This window comes from Bubalus kerabau, chromosome 13 (assembly GCF_029407905.1).
Source record: "Bubalus kerabau isolate K-KA32 ecotype Philippines breed swamp buffalo chromosome 13, PCC_UOA_SB_1v2, whole genome shotgun sequence".
Classification (NCBI taxonomy): Eukaryota; Metazoa; Chordata; class Mammalia; order Artiodactyla; family Bovidae; genus Bubalus; species Bubalus kerabau.
The window spans coordinates 72,944,835-72,968,278 of record NC_073636.1 but is presented as its reverse complement, the minus strand read 5'-3'; the positions used below and the strand labels follow the sequence as shown (position 1 = coordinate 72,968,278).

Sequence of the window (23,444 nt, the reverse complement as noted above, 5' to 3'; positions counted from 1 at the left end):
CCTCCTCTGTCCCCACCTCTACTCCACTGGCACCTGTTTCTGCCACCTTGCCCCAACATACCATGTGGAGTAAGAGTTTCCATGTTTCAGATCAATATCTTGTGCCTGGTGACAAGTTGTGACTGTAGCTTACATAACATCGAGAGAGAAAAAGAGAGAAAGGCTTGCTTGAAGGATGAGAGGGAAAGAGCTCCATGTTGGCAGTTCTGACGAGGGGAGAAAACTCAGGCTGTGGTGAAGAGCATGAAGAAAAATGGAGATGATTCAGAACTGAGCCCCTGCCCTGAAGGCAGACACACCCCAAGCCCACATCTGTCTTCATCTAGGATGATTATCTGTGGTCCTTCCTCCATTCATCGCCAAGGCACCAGCAGGCAGCCTGGCACTGGCCACTCAGGAAGGATGCAGGTGGGCACATCACGGGGCAAGGCAACCAGCTCTGAGACCCCTGAATGATTCCTGGGCCGCAGTCAGCATCTTGGGCTTCCCAAGTGTCCCGGTGGTAAAAAAAAATAACCCCATGCCAATAAAGGAGATGCAGGACATGTGGGTTTGATCCCTGCGTTGGGAAGCTCCCCTGGAGGAGAGCATGGCAACCCACTCCAGTGTTCTTGCCTGGAGAATCCCACGGGCAGAGGAGCCTGGCGGGCTGCAGTCCATGGGGGCGCAGATGAGCATGAGCACGTCGGCATCTTAGCCTGGCCTCTGTCCAACAAAGCACCTACTGCAAATGCAGAGGTCCCTCTGCCCCAAGGACCCCGAATGTCAACAGGTGGTCAGGAAGGCTCCAGGATGGAATCAGCAACTGCAAGCCCCCCGCCCCAACACACACTGATGAAGCTGAATCCAGGGAGGGCTGACATGTGGGGGAGCTGGCCCCGCATGGGGACAGAAGGTTCCCAGAGCAGAGGGGAACGACACTGGATGATTCCCCCTGCAAGCGTCACACCTACTCCATGGCCTTCCATGGCCCCCGCTACAGGATCCAAACCCTGGGGGCTGACACTCCAGGCCCTTCCCAAGCCCCAAACCCGTATACGTTGGCCCCCTGATGTGAAGAACTGACTCACTGGAAAAGACCCTGATGCTGGGAAAGATTGAAGGCGGGAGAAGGAGACAACGGAGGATGAGATGGTTGGATGGCATCACCGACTCGATAGACATGAGTTTGAGCAAGCTCCTGGAGTTGGTGATGGACAGGAAAGCCTGGAGTGCTGCAGTCCATGGGGCTGCAAAGAGTTGGACACGACTGAATGACTGAACGACTGAACTGAAACCAATCCACCCAACCCTACCCCAGGCCCCATTACAACCTGAGTATAGGGACCAAGGACCAATCACAACCAAAATCTTGTGAGGCTACAGCACAAGAGAGCACAGTGGCTTACCCAAGGTCACACAGCGAGTTCAAACAAAAGCCAAGAACCCTGTCCCCCATCCACACTCCTGAAGGTCACTGTCAGGCAAGGATACAGCGTGGGTGTTGATGGGGTCTCCCCTCCCATACCCCAATCTTCCTTTTCAGGCTGTGCAACCGCCCCTCAGCGACAATACAGGCTGTTCTTCTCCATAGAACTGCTCTTGGCTGATAGACAAGCCTAGGGGGCATGACCCAGCTTCCCCACCCCTCCTGAGGAAGCCCATGGCCATGACCACCTGAGATGGAGGTACAAAAGGCTACCCTCCATCTCAAGATGGGACCAGTTCTATAGCATCATTCGTGCTTCAGGGATCCCTGTAGGATGAAGCAGGTCTCCAGGCAGACCACCTCCTTGCTCATCTTCTCCCTGCCCTGCTGCCCCCACTCCCCTTCTCATAAAAGCAGTCCCCACCGATTCTCTTTCACAAGAAGCAGCTCTGCTGCTAGGGAGCTCAGCCTGACACAAAGTCCTCAGTCCTCAAACTGTGGTCCACTCACCAGCAGCAGCACAGCATCATCTGGACCTCATGAGAAACACACGCTCTCCGACCCCACCCAGATCTACTAAATCAGAAACTGCCTTTTTATAGAAACCAACTTGCATGTAATTCCCATGCAAGTTATGATTTGAGACGCTCTGGCTTAACAGAGATAGTTATCCCATCGTGGGGATCATCCAACCATGGTATTGCCCAAACCTGCCCATCTGTTGTGGCAATTGTATGGCTAAGCAGCTATGTCATCTCCGTGCTCCATGCTCTGGCTGGATGTGAGCTCCAGCATAACCGAGGTAGAAGCACTATGTTCTTCTGATTTAAGTTCCAGTCTCACACACTTTACACGGTCACCAGAATTCTGTTTTTCTTTCTTCTGCTTTTCTTTCATGCCCCCAGAAACCAGTCCCAGTGCTTGCATTAGTCAATTAGAATGTCTGCCTCTACTACCTTCTTTTTTAAAAAAAACTATTTATTTATTTATTTTTGGCTGTAGGGGGTCTTTGTTGCTGTGTGACTTTTTCTCTAGTTGCAATGAGTGGGGCGAGCTCATTGCAATGAGTTTTCTCTCTAGTTGCTCTTGCACTTCTCATTGCAGTCACCTCTCTTTTTGCAGAGCACGGGCTCTAGGCGCACAGACTCAGTAATTGTGCCACACTGGCTTAATTGTCCCGTGGCATGTAGCATCTTCCCGGACCATGATCGAACTCATGTCCCCTGCATTGGCAGGTGGATTCTTAACCACTGGATCACCAGGGAAGTCCTCTACTGCCTTCTTGAAGGGACCCAACCCAACACCAGACAGCTAGGAAATTTTCCTCAAGGGCACTTTTAGGGGAAGATGGTGCAAACAGGTCCAGATTCCCCAGGGCCCTGGATGGTGGAGGGAGGGGGAGCAAGTCCACTGATGTCACTGCCTTGGAAGAAGAACATTCCTCACCAGCCATGAGTCAGAAACCCCTCTTCGGAGGCCCCATTCCAGCCCACCCCAGGGAATGAGCCCCACAGAGCCCCTCCAAGGGGATGCCTATGACCTTTGCAAAAGGAAAGGCAATAACCAAGTCCTACATGCCTAGCGGACCCCAGGGCCATTCCCGGAGGCTGCAATAATCCTGCCGGGTGTTTAGACAGGAGCAACCGTGCAAAGCTTGTCATCTCTGCCTGTTGCCTGAGGAGGGAAGTGGTTCACCTTTTGCTAATCGCTCTAATTCATTTTTTATTACTAACTTTCCTGTTTTCTATTTGCCCTCTGATTGAAGGTATTACCGAAGGCATTTAAACAGCATCAGACCGTACCACAATGGCAAACATAACTCTTCTGATTGAAATCTGCATTAATATACATATAATTCCCTGATCACAAAGATCTCATGATCCACATGTTAGACCCCAAGTGAAGGCGGATTTGACAAGAGACATACACAACTGAAGGTTTTTCAAAAGACAGTTAGCCATGCCAGGAGGCTGCCTTAAGATGGGTGCTTTCTTGGGCTGTTGGTGGACATGGCTGACACTTTGGCACCGTGTTCTGAATCCAGAGACATAAAAACATTCACTCCTTTGAGCCAGGAGTCCAACTTTGGCTGTGGCCAGCAGCCTAGGTCTGAACCTTGACACCCCATCTCGAGTATACCCCATAGCCAATCCATCCCCAAATCACATATAGTCTACCTCCTAACATCTCCCATATCCTTCTACTTCTCTCCACTCTCATCGCAGCAGTACAGTCCAAGCCAGAGTGGTCCAGCAGTAAAGTCCAAGCCAGTGTGGTCCAACAGAACTTTATGCAATGACAGGAATATTCTATATCTGCACTGTCCATGGGGGATATAGAGAACTTGAAATATGGCTTGCATGATGAAGGAACTACATTTTATTTGATTTTACTTAAATCTCAATAGTCACGTGTAACTAGTGGCTACCATTTTGGAGTGTGCAACGATCATCAATCCTCTTCTAAGCCACAGTGACCACCTCCCCACTGTCCCCTTGCATCCATTCTTTGTCCCATCCACTGCTTTCCCCGTAGGACAGCCACAAAGATAAGTGCAGCACACCTCAACTCTCACTACCATTGAGACAAAGTCCAAACTCCTGGACATGGCCTTCAAGGCCCCATCTCCTGGAGCAGAAACTACTCCAGTTCTCGGGGAGGCTATGGTATGCCAGGTGCTGGAGGCGGGGCAAGCAGCGAAGGCCTCCTGGAGGAGGTGTCACTTGAGCAGAAACTTAAAAGACATGTCCATAGGAGTCTGCCAGGCGGGAGGAAGATGCCAAAACCAGAGGCACCACAGTGAGAACAGCTCTCGTAGCTACATCCATGAGCCACCGGCAGAGAGCCAGCCCTTGTGAAGCTGATAATCTAGTGGGACAAAAACAATACACAGAATGAATAGGCAAATGACACATGAGAAGAGAAAAGAAAAAGACGGGTAAGGGGTTTCTGGTGGACTGGGTGGAAGGGAGAAATCAGCAGCATTAAATTGTAAGGAAGGAAAGCGCCCAAATAAACATGCTCTCGAGTCTGTGTGATTGGACAGTAGCGGGTGGTTTCTCCCCCATTCCTTAAACATCTTGGCAGGGAACACAGTCTTCACGATTTATAGTTTAGTAAGAAGAAGCAGGTGATATTGCGTGACCACACTGATTTTTTTATAGAAGTTTATTTTTTATCTATTTATTTCTATTTATTTGGCTGCCTCAGGTCTTAGTTGTGACAAAACAGGGGGCTAAGATCCACTAGCCTGTCCCCCATCTAGACAAGCACTGATGAAAAATCCTAAGAGTTTCAACTACCAACCTTCTTGACTCCCATTTCAACCTTCTTCCCTGGGCCCGGCATGTCTTTACGATGTGAACTCACGTAGGCTCTTTCATTGTGGTACACAGATTTTCTAGCTGCAACATGCTGCCTTAGTTGCTCCATGGCACGTGAGATCTTAGTTCTCCAACTGGGGATTGAACCCATGCATTATACCGTGGATTAATCACTGGACCAGCAGGGAAGTCCCCAACCACAGAGAGATCTTGATTATAGCCTGATGCCACCACTTAAGGAAGACCTTTAGCAACCTTGATGAGGGGTAGTACATAAACAGTGGAACCTTTCTCTACAATATTTATCATTCACTATGGATGTTAACCCTTCAGTTAACTGTGATTTTGCTCTACATGGTTTATTTTACAAGGTGAATTTAGTTTTTCACAATTAAAAACCTTTCCTTATAACGTTTAAAAAAAAAGTCCTGCCTGCCCAACAGAAACATTCCCATGGGCTAGAGAGAGATTTCCTTATCTCTGAAGGTCAGGCTGACTGCACTCCAGCTCCCCCAACCCAAGCAACTGGGAATGATGCCTCCCTCCTAAAAATGGCAAGGTCATCACCCACAGGGAGACCGGAAGTGGACAAAATGGGGCTGAGATCCACCAGCCCTTCCCCCAACAAGTCAAGCATTGATGAAAAATCCTAAGGGTTTCAACCACCAACCCTCTTGACTCCCATTTCAACCGTTTTCCTTGGGCTCAGCATGGTCTTTACAATGTGAACTCACATTTATTAACATTTACAAAGCCCCAGACACTGTGTCTCTCATATTTATGCATTTAATCCTCTTGGCAACAATGCACAAATACCCAATGGAGGCCCAGAGAGGGTGACACTGAATTATTCTTGGAAGCACAGCCTGGGATATGTTATGATGGCTATCTCTGGCAAACATAACCACCACACTCATTCATTCATTCTTTCAACAACTTATCACCGAGCACCTACTACCTAGCAGACACCATGTTTAAGTGCTGGAGACTCAGTGTTGAAAGAAACAAGCGTGACTCCAGTGGTTGGAAAGCTTACTGTCCTCAAGGTGGAAAAGGCCCTCAAGTCATCCTACAGATCTAGCATACAAGGGGGAAAAACACAATGGGGGCTGAGATAGAAAATAACAGGGTAACTGCAAAGATGAGGGGATCAGAGTCTTGGAGAAGGTGAGGATAAAGCTGAGACCTGAAGGATGAGCAGGAAACAGCCTTGTGCAGAATGAAGACAAGGACATTTCACACAAAGGCAATGGCATATGCAAAGACCTTCAAGCAAAAATAAGCATGCGGGTGGGGGCATCTGGGGAAAAGGCAAGAAGGCCGGGGTGGCCAGAATGGAGTCAATGGAGGCTGGTTTTGCTCCCCATCATATCCCCAACTCAAAGCCCAGGGCCTCGGACAGAGCAGCTGGGAGTGAGGCTGGAAAAGCAGGCTAGATCACACCAGGATGTCTGGACCAAACAAGGCATTTATCGTTACCTACACACCCAGGGGAAGCACTGGAAGGTTTTAAGCAGAGGTCTGATTTTGGTTGGGCAGAGTTCACTAAGCCACCATGGAGACCCATGAGCAATTCTGCCCAGAAAAATGACAAGATCTCATTCACAAATCAAACGAAACCCGATCACAGTCGAGATGGCTCCTCAGCGTGTCGTGCTGTGTGGCTCCAGGCCACTGGATAGTGACTGTCCCCAAAGCTAAGCGTCCCCAGCTGGTATGTGGGAGGTGGCTGCCTTTCAGAAGAGCCAGATAAAGCAGCAAGTGACAGGACGTGTTGACCGAGCACTGGACAGAGGCAGGGCCGCCGGCAGGGAGAATGTTGTGCCAAAGATGCTGCAACAGGGTCGTGGCTTGTTGTTAACGTGGAGCCATCAGGAAAACACACTTCTGTGCTTCACTGACACTGTAAGACCTAACCTAAGAGAGTGTGCAAACATTTAGTGCTCCATTCACAAGGTAAGTGAAACAGCCAACAGAAGGGCCGGTGGAGGAGATGCATCGCACGGGTGGGAGGACAGGCCCTTCAGGTTTGGAGTTTTTTCCCTCTTTGTCTCATTTAAAATCAAACTTTGGCTCTTAGACATCAATAAACAGATCTGGAAAGGGAAAAAGAAATTCAGTATCTCAGATGCTTAAACACACTTTATTATCTCATTTAATTTTATCAACAGATAGCACAGTTAATTCCATATTGCAGATGAGGAAACTGAGGCCTAGAGGTAATAAGTAGCTTTTCAAATGCCCTCTCGGCCCCTTCTATGCCTTTGCACATGCTGTTCCTTCTACCTGGAATGCTCTTCCCTATCTTCTTCACCTGGCCAATTCACCTCCAAGCACAGGCCAGGTGTCTGCTCCTCTGAGAAGCCTTCCCTGACTCCCCTCACCCCACTCTAGCCTCTGCCTGGCCTGGTAGTCTCACACCCATTGGAATTGCTTCTTTTTGCCTGTCTCTCTAGTATATCAGACTGCAGCTTCTCAAGGACAAGGACTAGGTGTTCATCATCTGTTCATGTCTGGCATCTACCTCCAAGGCCTACATACAGCAGGCAGAGAATGTTCTTTGCTTGGCCGAACGAATGAAGGAATAAATGAATTAGCTCTACGTTTCAAAGCCAGAATTTTATTCTGGGTCAATATGACTCCAAGGCATATCTTTTGACCGGAATGTGAGTGTGTGTCTTTATGTAATCAATCAGAAGACATACAAAAACATGGGATACATTTCAAAACATACTGAGAGCTTCATTCACCCCTCTGAAAGAGCTGCCAAAAAGCGACACCCCTAGGGGAAAACAGGATGGCGAATGTGGATAAAAGGCTCACCAAACCTTTTTGCAAGAGCCTTTCACCTTGGTTAATTGTGTAGCATAACTCCCCTGGAAACCTGAAGAAGGCAGGATGCTAACTATGTTACTAGGCCACTCTGCTTATGGTAAAAGTGACCCTTGACTGATAAGTTGCATCTGGACTGGAAGGAACTATAAATAAACTATAACTATCTGATTAAGAGGCTGTATTTGGGACCTCCCCGGTGGTCCAGTGGCTGAGACTCTGTGCTCCCCATGCAGAGGCCCCGAGTTCGATCCCTGGTCAGGAAACTAGAGTCTGCATGCCGCGGCTAAAGATCCCACATGCCTCCATGAAGAGGAAACATCCCAAGGGTTGCAACTAAGATCTGGCACAGCCAAGTTAATACATATTTAAAAAGAAGCCACATCTGAGGTTTCCCCCGAGTGTAATGACTCTTGTAACCGACATGCCCCTTGCAGGGAAGTAGATACTAGAGAACGAGATGGTCCTTTGGGAACTGAAGCTTTTAAGTCAAGTGGTTTCCAAAGTCACTTACTGCGGATCTTCTTCTCTTGCATCTGAACTAAAACCTGGCACTGGGGGGAGCTGACAAAGAAAAGAGAAGTCCCCCTCCATGGACAACGTCAGAGACCTCTGCTGGAACTTCTCCTGCAGAGAAGGCACAGATCATGTGTCCTGCTGGACAAGCAGTGGTTCTTGTTCCAAGTCCTTCGAGGAGATAGGTACCAAGGGTCGCCCGAGTGAGTCTTATGAAGCTGAATGTTTCATTGAACCTTAGAGTCTTTGTGAGAGCGTCCATGAGAAAGAAGAGAACTGATGTAGAGGAGGGAAGAGATTATCCCAATCAGAAACACCACTACACTTATTCTGAACTTGAAAGCTCCTTAGACCTCTCCTTTACAAAAGACATGAAAACCTGGGATGCAGACTGCCCTGGCAATCCAGGGGTTAAGAGAGGGTGTGGATTCAATCCCTGCTCAGGGAACTGAGATCCCATATGCAGCGAGGTGCAGCCAAAAAAAAAAACAACATTGGGATGACACCTATGCTCACTGTCCTTCAAGGGCCCAGATGACCTGAACACCCAGGACTAGAACGAAGAAGGATATGACTTACTTGATCTCCCAGAGGCCTCACCACAAACCTGAGATGCAAATACAGTTATATGAGATAATTGAGGTTCAGAGAGGTTAAGTGAGCGGTCCAAAGTCACACAGCTTGTAAGTGCCAGGAATATGAACCCAAGTACCTCCACAGAACTCAAAAGTCATATTTGAATCCACTATCTGGTTTTGCTTAAGAATTCACTTACAGCTCAGGTGGACATATAAGGCAGAGAACACATGGGGTAGAGGTGGGGGTTGCTGCTCAGGTCATTTGGCCCCTTGAAGGACAGCAAGGAACCATCCCAGATTTTTTTTTTTTTGTGGGGGGTTGGGTGGGGGGAGTAAAGGGATCTCCTTAAATAACATAGGTAACACCCAATAGGCACTTACTGAATCTTTGCAGAACAAATGAAAGGCCCAGGGTCCATCTTCTACATCATCAAGTATGCGTGTGCAGGCTAAGTCACTTCAGTTGTGTCTGACTCTTTGCTCTGCTATGGACTGTGGCCTGCCAGGCTCCTCTGTCCATGGGATTCTCCAGGCAAGAATACTGGAGGGGGTTGCCATGCCCTCCCCCAGGGGATCCTCTCGACCAAGAGATGGAACCCGGGTCTCTCATGTCTCCTGCATTGGCAGGCAGTTGCTTTACCACTAGCACCAATTATCAAGTATAGTTCAAGTCAAAACACAGCACAGTGCAACAACAAATTTATGCATGAGACTGACCCTGGGTTAGACTACTGAGGTAGACTCCTTTCCAACAAGTTTCTAAATCATTCCTACAAATTACGCCCAACTTCGATATAAGCACGTTTTAATTAGCTCTAATGTGAAGGCATTCTACTACCAAATGCTGTTTGAAGCTGAAAACCAAGGCAGGAGGCCCAGCTGGGAATCCCCTGACCCCTAGAATAGACAATGCCGAAACAGTTGAAACAAGGGGTGAGCTGGTCCACTCTTGCATCCCTGCAGAGGGAGGAAGCTCTAGCTGGCACCACAGAGGCTGCAGGAGATAGGAGCGGGGAGGGCAGTCTGAACCCCAGCTCCGCCAGCCAGCTCCTCTGCTGCCTTCTGTAACGTGACTTACTAGGACCTCAGTCTTCTCACCTCCACAGTGGGGATGTGTGTGTCTAGCACACAAAGACTTAGTGAGATGATATAAGTGAGAGAGCCTGGCTCTGAGCCTGCAGTAAATGCTCAGAGAATAATTTGTGCTTATTTTACCCTGCTTTTCTCCATAAAACAGCACAAACCTTAGAAATAAAAGTCAGTGAGACCGTGGTTTTTTTTCAAGATGGTGCATAGAACACATAATTTTACCTCTCCCCTCTTCTAAACCCACTAGAGTGGGGTTTTTTGGGTTTCAGTTCAACTCTCTTTCTCTTCAACTTCTTACTTTCCAGCACCCTCTCTATGTTTCTGATGCCCACTCTTTTCTTGTTTTCTTACAGACCCTTTTGGAGTTATTCAGCTTTCATCTATCTGAATTATGAATATATATGTGTGTATATGAATTATGAAAATCTGTGTTATATCTGTCTCCCCTTTTTTGTCATTCTAGTGGGGTTTAGAAGAGGAAAAGCTATTTTCTTAACTGAAACCCAGAAAATCCCAAAGAACAGGCAGCAAGGGCTGAAAGCCCTAAGAGACTTGACCTTTGTGTTAACCTATAGTCCTCTGCAAGGAGGTCAAACCAGTCAACCCTAAAGGAAATCAACCCTGAATATTCATTAGAAGGACTGATGCTGAAGCTGAAACTCCAGTACTCTGGCCACCTGATGCAAAGAGCTGACTCACTGGAAAAGACCCTGATGCTGGGAAAGATTGAGGGCAGGAGAAGGGGGCGAGAGGATGAGACAGTTGTATGGTATCACCAACTCAATAGACATGAGTTTGAGCAAGCTCTGGAAGTTGGTGATGGACAGGGAAGCCTGGCGTGCTGCAGTCCACGGGGTCGCAAACAGCTGGACACACTTAGTGACTGAACAACAACAGTCCCCAGAGAAGCTGACTGTTGGCTTTAACCTAGGACTAAGCCAGGGAGAAGAACTCTAGAATTAAACAAGAAATCTGTCTCAAGGATTCCCTCTTGCCATGGATGGGCATGATGCAGAAAAAACAAAGTGCACGAGTGCCCATGGGTGACTGCTGGCTGATAAGAGAAATAGAGGTCCCCACCCAGCTGCAAGTGAGCTTGTCCCATGCTCTAGCAGAAGTCCCCAGCTTCAAATGTCTACACACAGGCCATACTCAGGGCACCTAAAACCAACATTTGCATTGCCTACCTACATGCTCGTGGCTTTCACAGATGTTGAGGAAACTTTCAACCACAGGATAGATCAATCTAGAACCTTGTTTACAAATAAATGTCAACCAAGACTTATCAGGCATTTGTAGAAAATATCAGCATAAAAGAGGGACCAGGAAGTGAACCGAAGAGCTAGTCAACAAGAAAACAGAGTTAATGCAGCAAACAGAAAATGACTTTTTTAAACAATTGAATTATCATCTTCAAAAAGATTCAAGATGTTCATATATCCATTTAGAAAAGGATGGGCTACTATAACATAAGATCAATCAATAAACAATACAGTATTCTGGGAAATGAAAAAGTGATTACAGAAATAGAAATGATATTTATTAGAAGCATTGAACTAAAGAACGGTTATGCCTGGAAGTATACCTACTACACTTCACTTTATGATTAACCCTAGGGAGCAGGGCTGAGAGGGCAGGGAGAAAATGAAAGAGAATGAGAGGCTCTACTTTTTTTTACTCTTAACATATTTCAGTGTATTTTATAGAGAATAAAAACAATTTTAAAAAATAGAGAAAGGCGGGGAACTTTCCTGATGGTTTAGTGGTTAGGAATCTGCCTTCTAATGCAGGGGATGCAAGTCCGATCCCTGGAATTAAGATTTTACAAGTCTCGAGGCAACTAAGCCCGTGCTGCGACTACTGGGCCCACACACTGCAATGAAGAGCCCATGCACCTGAATGAAGACCCAGTGCAGCTAAAATTTTTAAAAAATAAAACAAAAAATAATATTGGCTTTCCTGGTGGCTCAGAGGGTAAAGCGTCTGCCTGCAATGTAGGAGACCCAGGTTTGATGCCTGGGTTGGGAAGATCCTCTGGAGAAGGAAAATGGCAACCCACTCTGGTACTCTTGCCTGGAAAATCCCATGGACGGAGAAGCCTGGCAGGCTATAGTCCATGGGGCCGCAAAGAGCCGGACATGACTGAGCAACTTCACTTTCACTTTTAAGACAAAGAGGGAAATGAAAGAAGAATGAAATGAAATTGGGAGTGAATTAATGAGCAAAAGATGTCCCATGATATCCTATGTCATGCCTACAAGTGACCCAGGCATGTGCCTCTGAGCTTCTTGGTTATTCAGAGAAGATGAAAGATTGGTAAAGAGACCACCATGGCTGCTGACTTACACTGGGGCAGGGCAAAGAGGCTCTTGAAGAATGTGACAGGACTTCAGTCCAAAGAGAAAGCCACGGCCCCCTGCCCAGATGAGCCTCACTCAGGCAGGACCCCGAAGCTCCTCAGGAACCAATGTGGTAGAGTCTTCTCCACCACACAGGAAAATGTGTGACATTTCAATGCAAAAACTCTGGAATCCTACCTAGGAATGTGTCAGAGAGACTCGCTGGGCCCCAGAATATCCCACGAATGACCATTTTTCTTCATCTGGTCCTAAGAAGCAGTTATCCACCAGTTTTCACTCACAGCATGAAATAAAGAAGAATCCAGGCAGTGACTCAAAAGTCTCTAAAAATTAACAACACGCTGGCCCTGGGACAGAGAGGAAGGTGAGTCTTCTCCCCCAAATGCAGCCTCCTGAAACAGATACTGTGATGCTTTCCTTTCCACTCATTCACTTCCAAACTGCTGGGCTCACAGCTATACGTGGGGCTGCCTGAAGACAGCGACCAGAGGACACAAGAATTCAAGCAGTGGGCAGCCCCCTTGCCTCAGTTTGGGACACACTTGAGCCCAGCTCCAAAGTTCCCTATGGGTCACTTTCATCATTAAGTATATTCCAGGCAGCACCTCCCTCTGCGCAGTCACGCTTCCCCTCCTCCGTTCAAGGTGCTCCTCCTGAGAACTTCCCTGCAAATACACCTTCCACAGGCAACTCTCCGTCTCAGAGTCCGTTTCCAGGGAGTTCCATGTAAGGTTGTCTCCCAGATGAAGGAGACACTCCCCCTGACCCACAGGGGTCCTGAAGAAGGCAAGAATCTCAGGGACACCCAACCATGTCCAATCTAGGCTTACATGCCCCAGGCCAGCAGCACATCCCTGCTGCCCGAGGCCAAGACACAAAATTCTTCCATCGTCTAGAGGAGAGCCGGTTCTCTAAGTGTGCTCCCTAGGCTAGCAGCACTGGCATAGCCACCTGTGGGCAGTGCACATTTCCAACTCCTGCCCAGACCTACTGAATAAGAACTGTGGGATGCGGCGAGGTGGGGGTATGCTGAGTTCTGAGTTCTGACTGCCCTCCAGGTAATTCTGTCGCACTAAAGTTTGAGACGCAGAGCATCTCTGACTACTGTGGGAAATCAAACTTAAGTCATTAAACTTTCCCATAGCAGGATGTAAATTGGTGCAGCCACTATGGAAAACAGGATGAAGGTTACTCAAAAAACTATAAATGGAGTTACCATATGACCCAGCAATCTTACCTCTAGGTATACATCTGGAAAAAATGAAAACTCTAATTCAAAAATATACATGCACTCCAATGTTCACAGAAGCATAATTTACAATTGCTAAGACATGGAGGCAACCTAAGTGTCCAACAAAAGACAAATGGATAAAGAAAATGTGATGTGTGTGTGTTTATATACACACATACATATATATAATATTACTCAGCCATAAAAAATGAAATATTGCCATTTGTAGCAACATGGACAGACTTAAAGGATAGTATACTAAGTGAAGTAAGTCACACAGAGAAAAATAATATATGACATCACTTACATGTGGAATCTAAAAAATAATACAAATCAACTTATTTACAAAACAAAAACAGACTCACAGACATAGAAAATAAACTTATGATTAACAAAGGGGAAAGGAGAAGAGGGATAAATTAGGAGTATGCAATTAACAGATAGACGCTGCATGCACGCTAAGTCACTTTAATCGTGTCTGACTCTTTGTGACCCTATGGACTCATAGCCCACCAGGTTCCTCTGTCCATGTATGGGATTCTCCAGGCAAGAATACTGAAGTGGGTTGCCATGCCCTCCTCCAGTGGATCTTCCTGACCCAGGGATCGAACCTGCAACTATTACATCTCCTGAATTGGCAGGTGAGTTCTTTACCACTAGCACCACCTGGGAAGCCCAACAGATGCACACTACCACACATAAAATAAACAACAAGGATTTACTGTATAGCACAGGGGACTATATTCAGTATCTTGTAACGTATAATGGAAAAGAATCTGAAAAAAATACATATATGACGACTAAATCACTTTGTTGTACACCTGAAACTAACACAATATTGTAAATCAACTACACTGCAATAAAAAGGGAAAGAGGATGCCAGATCCACATAAGTGAATGCTGTGAAAGTGCTGCACTCAATATGCCAGCAAATTTGGAAAACTCAGCAGTGGCCACAGGACTGGAAAAGGTCAGTTTTCATTCCAATCCCAAAGAAAGGCAATGCCAAAGAATGCTCAAACTACTGCACAGTTGCACTCATCTCACACACTTGTAAAGTAATGCTCAAAATTCTCCAAGCCAGGTTTCAGCAATATGTGAACCGTGAACTTCCTGATGTTCAAGCTGGTTTTAGAAAAGGCAGAGGAACCAGAGATCAAATTGCCAACATCCGCTGGATCATGGAAAAAGCAAGAGAGTTCCAGAAAAACATCTATTTCTGCTTTATTGACTATGCCAAGGCCTTTGACTGTGTGGATCACAAGAAACGAGTTGCCAGTCCGGGTTCGATGCACGATGCTGGATGCTTGGGGCTGGTGCACTGGGATGACCCAGGGGGATGGTGTGGGGAGGGAGGAGAGAGGAGGGTTCAGGGTGGGGAACACATGTATACCTGTGGCGGATTCGTTTTGATATTTGGCAAAACTAATAAAATTATGTAAAATTTAAAAATAAAATAAAATTAAAAAAAAAACAACAACAAGAAACTGTGGAAAATTCTTAAAGATATGGGAATACCAGACCACCTGATCTGCCTCTTGAGAAATCTGTATGCAGGTCAGGAAGCAACAGTTAGAACTGGACAAGGAACAACAGACTGGTTCCAAATAGGAAAAGGAGTATGTCAAGGCTGTATATTGTCACCCTGCTTATTTAACTTATATGCAGAGTACATCATGAGAAACGCTGGACTGGAAGAAACACAAGCTGGAATCAAGATTGCTGGGAGAAATATCAATAACCTCAGATATGCAGATGACACCACCCTTATGGCAGAAAGTGAAGAGGAACTCAAAAGCCTCTTGATAAAAGTGAAAGTGGAGAGTGAAAAAGTTGGCTTAAAGCTCAACATTCAGAAAACAAAGATCATGGCATCTGGTCCCATCACTTCATGGGAAATAGATGGGGAAACAGTGGAAACAGTGTCAGACTTTATTTTTGGGGGCTCCAAAATCACTGCAGATGGTGACTGCAGCCATGAAATTAAAAGACGCTTACTCCTTGGAAGGAAAGTTATGACCAACCTAGATAGCATATTCAAAAGCAGAGACATTACTTTGCCAACAAAGGTTCGTCTAGTCAAGGCTATGGTTTTTCCAGTGGTCATGTATGGATGTGAGAGTTGGACTGTGAAGAAGGCTGAGCGCCGAAGAATTGATGCTTTTGAACTGTGGTGTTGGAGAAGACTCTTGAGAGTCCCTTGGACTGCAAGGAGATCCAACCAGTCCATTCTGAAGGAGATCAGCCCTGGGTGTTCTTTGGAAGGAATGATGCTAAAGCTGAAACTCCAGTACTTTGGCCACCTCATGCAAAGAGTTGACTCACTGGAAAAGACTCTGCTGCTGGGAGGGATTGGGGGCAGGAGGAGAAGGGGACGACAGAGGATCAGATGGCTGGATGGCATCACTGACTCGATGGATGTGAGTTTGAGTGAACTCCGGGAGTTGGTGATGGACAGGGAGGCCTGGTGTGCTGCGATTCATGGGGTCGCAAAGAGTCTGACACGACTGAGCGACTGATCTGATCTCTGATAATAATATTAAACCCTCTACCAAAAACAAACAAAAATTTTCCTACAGCAGAAGACCTAGAGACGGTCACCAACAATGGTCTGGATCCAGCAACAACGAATATTTCATACTCTGAACGATAACTGTGGCGGCCCCGCATCTTTCCACTTAAAACCTAAGCAGCTCGAATTCAACCCTCCGTATAATGACCCCTACTGGTATTCCTCTCTCCTGCAGGCCAGTAACCCCAACTTAGGCTGACAGTATCCCCAAACTACCTTACAAGAGCTGCCCCTCTGCCTAGAAGGTCTTCCCACCACTCTGCATGCATCCCACATAGCCCGCTTGGTGTTTCTTGTAAGACTCTGCTGTTTGAAGCCTACTCACACCTCTGACACTATCATTTCCCCAGACAGTTATATAGTTAATTGTGACTCTGCATTTTGAGCCAAAATATTACAGATCCACATGGTCTTTCATCTAGGAAAGCCAAGTTTCCTATCGAGTCACTGAGCCTTCAGGACAGGGCTGAATCCCCTAGCACACAGTAGGCACTCAAGAAAACTTGTTGAGCATCAGAAAAACCCAGCAGAAAATCCAGCCTTATAAAACCACAACCCTGTTGCTCCTTCTTGCAGGCACCAGAAACAGCAACTGTACAGAAGGAAATTTAAGCCTCAGGATAATTGATCAAAATTTATTATCTTGTGTTATACAACATGTTTTCACTAAGTTATAAAATTACAATTTACCAAGACTCATTAAGTTAATAATTACTTACCATATGTTTTTCCTGCTGCTCCCAAACCATGCTGAAACATCACTACGTAGGTTTTTGGTCCATGTAAACAAATAAAAAAAGATAATGGCCAACCATGTGGATAAAGGATTTGCTGACAGGGAGACACAGGACTAAAATACCAGACAGAAAGCGTGAACCTCAAACTCTGCCACTCTCATCACCATCATCTCCTAGTTTACCTGCACCACTTTCCAGATCAGTGGTTCTCAAACAGGGGTGATTTTGCTCCCCACACCCCAGGGAACACTTAGCAAAGTCTGGAAATATTTTTGATTGTCATGACTCGAGGGGAGGTGCTACTGGCTTCAGTTGGTAGTGGCCAAGAATGCTGCTCCACATTCTATCATGCATGGAACAACCCCCACAACAAGGAACTGTCAGGTCCAAAATGTCAATATTGCTGAGGTTGGGAAACGCTGTTCTAGACTTCAGGGAACTTCCATATCCATTACTTTAATCTGAGCTTCATAGCAACAATATGAGGAAGGCATTATGCCGCCATTGTACAGATGGAAAAAACTGAGACTTGGAGAGGTTAAATGATGTGCGCAGGTCACCAGCTCTCGCCAGTGAACCACGCAGCTGCAACGTGTACTGGTCTTCTCTGCCTCCAAAACCCACCTTCCCTCCCACACAGATTCAAGAAGGAAGAAAAAAAAAAAAGACGCAAAGGAAGTGCACAGCCCTTGTCCCTCCATAATGCTGTGCAGAGACCGCTTCAAACCGGAGGCCCGGGAAAATCAGATCTAGAGACTATGGCACGAAAAGATCTCACGTTAGGAAGACCCTTCCCCCAGCAGCCTGCGCTGAAACTAGATTCCTCTTGCATTTTAACTTTCAATTGTGCTGCTCTTTGTGAATAGAAATGAAAGCATTTCCTGCTGGTGCTGAGTGCCTTACAAGCAGGATTTCTAGTCCTCAAGGCAACCTTATGGGGGTCAGGGTGGGGGGTGGTGGGGGGGGGTAAGTACTGATGTGCCCATTTTCCAGATGAGGAGACTGAGGCACGGGGAGGTGAAATAACTTGCCTGCATTGAGGATCAAAGCCAAGTCTGCTGGGTTACAGAATTTACGCTGCCTTTCTAACTTGAGACCAGCACTGGGAAATCAGAGGAGCAAAATAAATGCCCTACAGAATCACATGGGGCTGGCAGCTATGCCACACGGGGATCCTTGGGATAAGGGTAAGGCTCTTCCCAGCTTATTGGCTGCTCTCCATGCTGGGCTCAGTCCCCCGGGGCCTACGCAGGGAAGCTCTTCTAGGAATGTCAGGTCAGCCAAAAGACTCTTGGCCTCTACCCTGCCCTGAACACCAGGCGCTCACTACAAAAGTCTTCAGATTATAAGAGCCAAACAGATGCTAAATTCTTCAAGCCACAGGGAACAACAGGCCAGCCCTGAATTCATTCATTCAGCAAATATTTACCTAGCACCTATGTGCCAGGCCAGCCCTGGGAATACAAAAGTAAAGGGAGACAGAGACGGTGGTACCTACCTACTGAAGTATATGAGAGCCCATCTCTTCAAAAAGCATAATCCTCATCCTCGCCAGGGGGACCACACTCTACAGTTATAAAGGACATGCCCAGACTTTATTTCATTATATTTCCACACCACAGCCTCCCATCTCACAAGGCTAAGGGTCACTAATTTGCTCTCCTTTTTGCACAGAGGGGAACACAGGCCCAGCGTATGGCATTTTCATGCTCAAGGTCATCCAGTAGACTGGGGACAGCTGTGCCAGACCTGGGCTGCTGCTCCTGACATCGGTAAGGTATAGAAGTGTGGTCCTGTGGAATCTTTGGGACAGGCTGGGGGAGGACAGCCTATAGAGAACATCTTATAGAGGACATCCTATAGAGAACATCCTTGGACAGAAAGTGAAAAAGCCTCCTAACAGAAACACAGGTGTCCTTCCAGAGTTCCCCCAGGACCAGCCAGCCCAGGGCTCCTCCCCCAGGGACCCGCCCACAGCCACTAGTGTCCCAGGAGAAAGATGCCGTGGGGACCTCACCTACCAGGGATGCTGAGCAGGCCTCTCCAATCTCAAGTCTGGGTGAAAGTGGGACCAGCCCCTCCCACCTCGTGGATTTTCGTCACAAGGAGCCGCCAATCATTCACTACCCAAGCTTGTCTAGATTGCATCCAGGGACAAGATGCTGTGCCCAGAACTGTGGGGGTGGAGAGTTGAATCATTCACCCACCAGCACAGTTTCCTGAGTAATTATCGGTCAGGCACTGTGCCAGGTGCTGGGCACGGTTCCTGCCTGGTGGGAGCCCACAAAGCCCTGTATACAAACAACCGAACCACTGCTACATAACATGTGGTCTCCGGAGTGGCAGCAGCAGGACTGGGAGCTCGTCAGACATGCAGACCCTCAGGACCCCAGCACAAATTAGCTGAATCAGAATCTCAGGGCAGGAAGGGGTGCCCCGGAACCTGTGTTTCAAATCTTTCCAGATGATTGCTATTGTGTACATGAATTTGAGAACTCCTGGTCTAGACCACAAGGTCTTCCCTAACCTCACTACTTAAAAAGGCAAACCAGTCCCTGGACCTGACACCCCTAACTCTCTTCCCTGCTTCCTTTTTCTCCATAGTTGTACTGATGGCATCGGTCACAATACCATAACGATCTCATCCATATATTTATGACTTCCCATGCTGATACATAAGCTCCAGAGGGAAGCAGTTTGAGTCACTTTGTTTCACTTCTATTGCCAAGTACAGTGCCTAGCACAAAGATGTGCTCGGTAACTGCTGACTGAATGATGGATGGCAGAACATGCCAAATCCCATGCAGTAACCAGTTCTTGGGGGGATGCCTGGAAAAAGGCAGAAGGTTACTGACCATGGAGCACTGCATGGAGAAAGTGGTACCCAAGTTGGCCCTGAAGGATGTTTGAAACAGGGATGAAGGATATGTGGAACACAAAGATGCTAAGCCTCTCACCAGAATAGGTCCCCAGTGGTTGATACCATTGCTATCTAACTAGTAGCCAGTATGTGCCAAGAACTTTTATACCCTATATTAACTCAATTAACTCTCCCGAACCTCAGAAGTAGACAGTGTTGTCCTTAAGAGAACACTGAGACTCAAAGATATTAAATAACTTGCCCCACTCACAGAAGACTTGTATAAGGATGTTCACAGCAGCTTTATTTATAACAGCCCCAACATGGAAACAAACACAAATGTCCATCGGCAGGCGAACAAATAAACCAACACAATGTAATATTACTAAGCAATCAAATAGAACAAATTAGGGATAAATACAACATGAATGAATCTTAAGGACACTTCATTGAGCAAAATGAACCCAGATGCAAAAATGTATATGCTTCATATGAAGTTCTAGGACTTAAACTGACTTAGTACACATACACTGAATTTAAATAAACCACTGATAATAGAAATCAGGTAAGTAGTTTCCTCCAGAGGTAGGGGGTATTGACTGGAAAGAAGCATGAGGGAACTTTCTGGGGTGACAGAATGTTCTATATTTGGATTGGGATAGGGGTCACAAGGGTGGTTATATTGGTCAAAACTCATGGAACAGTACACTTCAAATTTCCATTTTATTGCATGTAAATCATACCTCAATGAGCTAAAATCATTTGCCCTAGGTCACAAAGACACAAGTGGCGATTTGAATCCAGATTTGTTCAAGGCCACTGGCCAGTTTCCACTAGTCTGCCGTAGTTGAGCGGGGAGCCCCAGGCAATGCACCCATCCTGCTAAACCACCTTGCCAAAACCCAAATAAAGGGACTTCATAGTTACCCTAGAAGGATATCATAACTTCTAACTCCCAAACCATGACAGAGATCTGTGGGGAATGCCAGTCAAGCATCAAACTGGGAGTCCAGGAACTTGGGTTCAGGCCTCCACTGTGTTCTTCATTTGCTGTGTAACCTGTGAGTATACTACTCCATGACTCAGTTTCCCCTCGTGTGAAGAAAGAAGGAGGGGACCAGCAGTTCCCTGTAGGGAGACACATATAGAGCTACAAGGCCACAAATCCCTATGCTCAACCAGGCATCATTACTACATGAAATAAGTAATGTGCCTGTTTCATAGCTTATAAGCTATTTTTCAAATGTATGCTAATATTATTGTGATTAATAAAATAAACATCTATTTCAAAGCAAAAATGAAACCATAGCAGCTTTGTCACTGTGCATTTTCTCAAACAAAAGATACCAAAAGAATAGCCACTGCTCATGACTTTGGTTTAAAGAGGCTGGAATCTCCATGTTAGAGGATTACTAAGGGGACAGTCACCAAGGGCCCTTCCAGGTCAACTGCCCCATGGTTGTCCAGCATCACTTGGCAAAGGCTTGTCCTTGTGTTTCTCAGGTTTGGGTCCTTGTGGGAACCTGGCTCTTATCTAGACTCCAGTGACCAAGCCCCCAACGTGCGGGTCACGTCCTGGCTGTGCACCCCAGTCTATAGATCCCAATTGTGGTCATGGTTGCATCTTGGGTGTGTCTCCCCTCCAGTCTGGAGAGTGACCAGGATCTCCCCAATCCCTCCTTGCTGTACCAAGAAGTCTGGTAGAACAAGGGGCATCAGTTCCTTGGTACAACTTGCACCACCACCCCCAACCACTAGCACTGAAGGCGAGTGCCCATTGGTGATCTGCTACCAACAGGCTTCTGACTCGTCCCTCCCTGAGCCAAGTGACATCCTCTGTCTCCCCCTGCCCCCAGGCTGCAGGATTGAGAAGCATTTCCAAGTCCAAGTAGAAAGTCAGATCTGGTTTTCACCTACCCTAGTGATCCAACCGCCACACTCCTCCTACCTGGACACACCCTGAGCTCTGGGCTAGGGGTCCAGAGATCACAGAAAGAAATCAGAATCACCAGCTTCTCCTTCCCTGACTGGTTTCCTCCCACCAGGGTTTCACACTGGATCTTGGTGCTGAGTCAGAGCTTTACAGAACATCATAATAAAGCAGGGGCCTGGGCTGAATGCCACCTCCCAAAGGCCCCCTTAGGAGACCACCCCACTCTAAAGGGGTTTACAGAAACATCACCCTGCAAAGGAGCACTGCAGGCGAGGGGCACCCATCTAACCAGACTTTGAGGCACACAACCCCAGACTCACCCATGCCCCCAGACCAGAGGCTGGAACCTTGCCAACTTCGTATTTTAAAAAATAACAAAGCCAAGGGCAGCAGATAGACAATTCCCACCCCCACCCCCACCCCCTACATCCAACTGTCTTCTGCTTACTAAAGATTTCACTTACTACTTCTCATCAATTTTCCCTCCACCAGATGCAAGCGGCCAGAGAACTGGCCTTCTCTTGAAGACACCATCCTCCTCTTTTGCTTCTAACTTTGCCAGTCACTGGACCAAAGATAAATCGCCCCATCCTCCGCGCGATCTCACTTACCGCCCGTCCCCGCCCCAGGTCTGGGGGCCCCGGACCCCACCCCATGCTCCAGGGGAACTGCGCAGGGCTCTCTGCCCCTAGACTCCAGAAGCCGCTCCCCAAGGCCTGAGGACGCAGCCAGAGAGGCTCAGCCGGGGCGGCCCCCAGGTTCCGCGCGGGGACGCCCCCTCCCCGCAGCATCCCCATAGCAAGAAGCTTGATGAAGAGCCTGCGGGGTGGGGTTAAGACCCCGGAGGGGCGCCGACCCAGCCACCGGACTTGCACTCACCACGCAGCGCCACGGATCCCGCGCGTCTGCGCCTTGGCCCCGAGGAAACCCACGCGCGCCGTTCAATCCGGGCTCCCAGTGACGAAAAGCCGCGCTCGGCTCCGGCCGGCCCGGGACCGACGAACCGACTCGCGGACGCACTGACTGTCCGGCTTCCTAACTTAAGTTTGAAAGTTCCCTCCCGGGCGAAAGAAGAATCTCGGACTGCGGCGCTGCCCCGCAGGGTCCGGGGCTGGCCTGGCAGCGCGGAGCGGGGTCGGACACCGCCCGTCCCGGCTTTCAGAAGCGCGAGCTCTCATCGCGCCCGTGCCGGGCAGCGCAGCGGGGACTTGGCTCCAGGTAGGACCTGGTCGCGGGAAGGGGTGGCGATCTCGGGAAAGAAGGGGCTCCCCTCACCACAACTCCAGTCGGGAGAGCGTCCGCTCGCCGATCCGGGGAGGGGAAAGGCCTCGATGGGCCACTGCCAGCTCGGAATCCGAGGCTCCGCCGGATTTACCGATTCGTAAACGGCCCAATTCGTGCGCTTCGGCGGCAAGAAGTTAAAAACCCCGACGCGCGGGTGTGGACGGCCGGGCGCGGGGTAGAGGGGGCGGGATGCTGCTGCCCCTGGGTGTGACCGCGCGTGACTGGGTGACTGTCAGGGCGATTCGTGTGCCTGAGGTTCACCGTCCACGGGGTGGGTGGCTGTGGGTGAGAGCGTACGACTGTGGAAGTCACTGGGAGCGCGGGCGAGTGGCTGTCGGAGCGACTTCTTTGTGTGCTTGTCCCGAGTTGTGGCTGCGTGTGGCGGAGAGGGGGCACGGGACGCGGTGTGCGGCGGCGTCGCGTGAGAACGGTGACTTGTGCGTGGCGGGGTGACAGTGCAGGTGGGCGCGTGACTGCGTGTGATTGTGTACGGATGAGGGTGACCTGTGCAGGACGGTAGTGTGAGCAGGTGCATGGCTGGGCGACAGTGGGTCACTGCGCGTCGGCTCGTGAATGCAGGCGAGGCCGTCAGGGGGGACGTGGTGAGTGTGTCACTGTGACTTCGTGTGAGCAACTGTCGGGTGACTTCTGCCTGTGATCCCAACAACTCCGGGCGTTGAGTGTCACCACCAAGGGGATCGGCGTGAGCGGCGTGTGTGCC

The 23,444-nt window shown here is 48.1% G+C and overlaps 1 protein-coding gene across 1 annotated transcript in view; it reads right to left on the bottom strand.

Annotated features, from left to right (window-relative positions):
• TOX2 (TOX high mobility group box family member 2) overlaps window positions 1-23,444 on the bottom strand; it is a 158,759-nt gene that overhangs the window by 135,013 nt on the left and 302 nt on the right. The gene's annotated exons all lie outside the window — the stretch shown is intronic.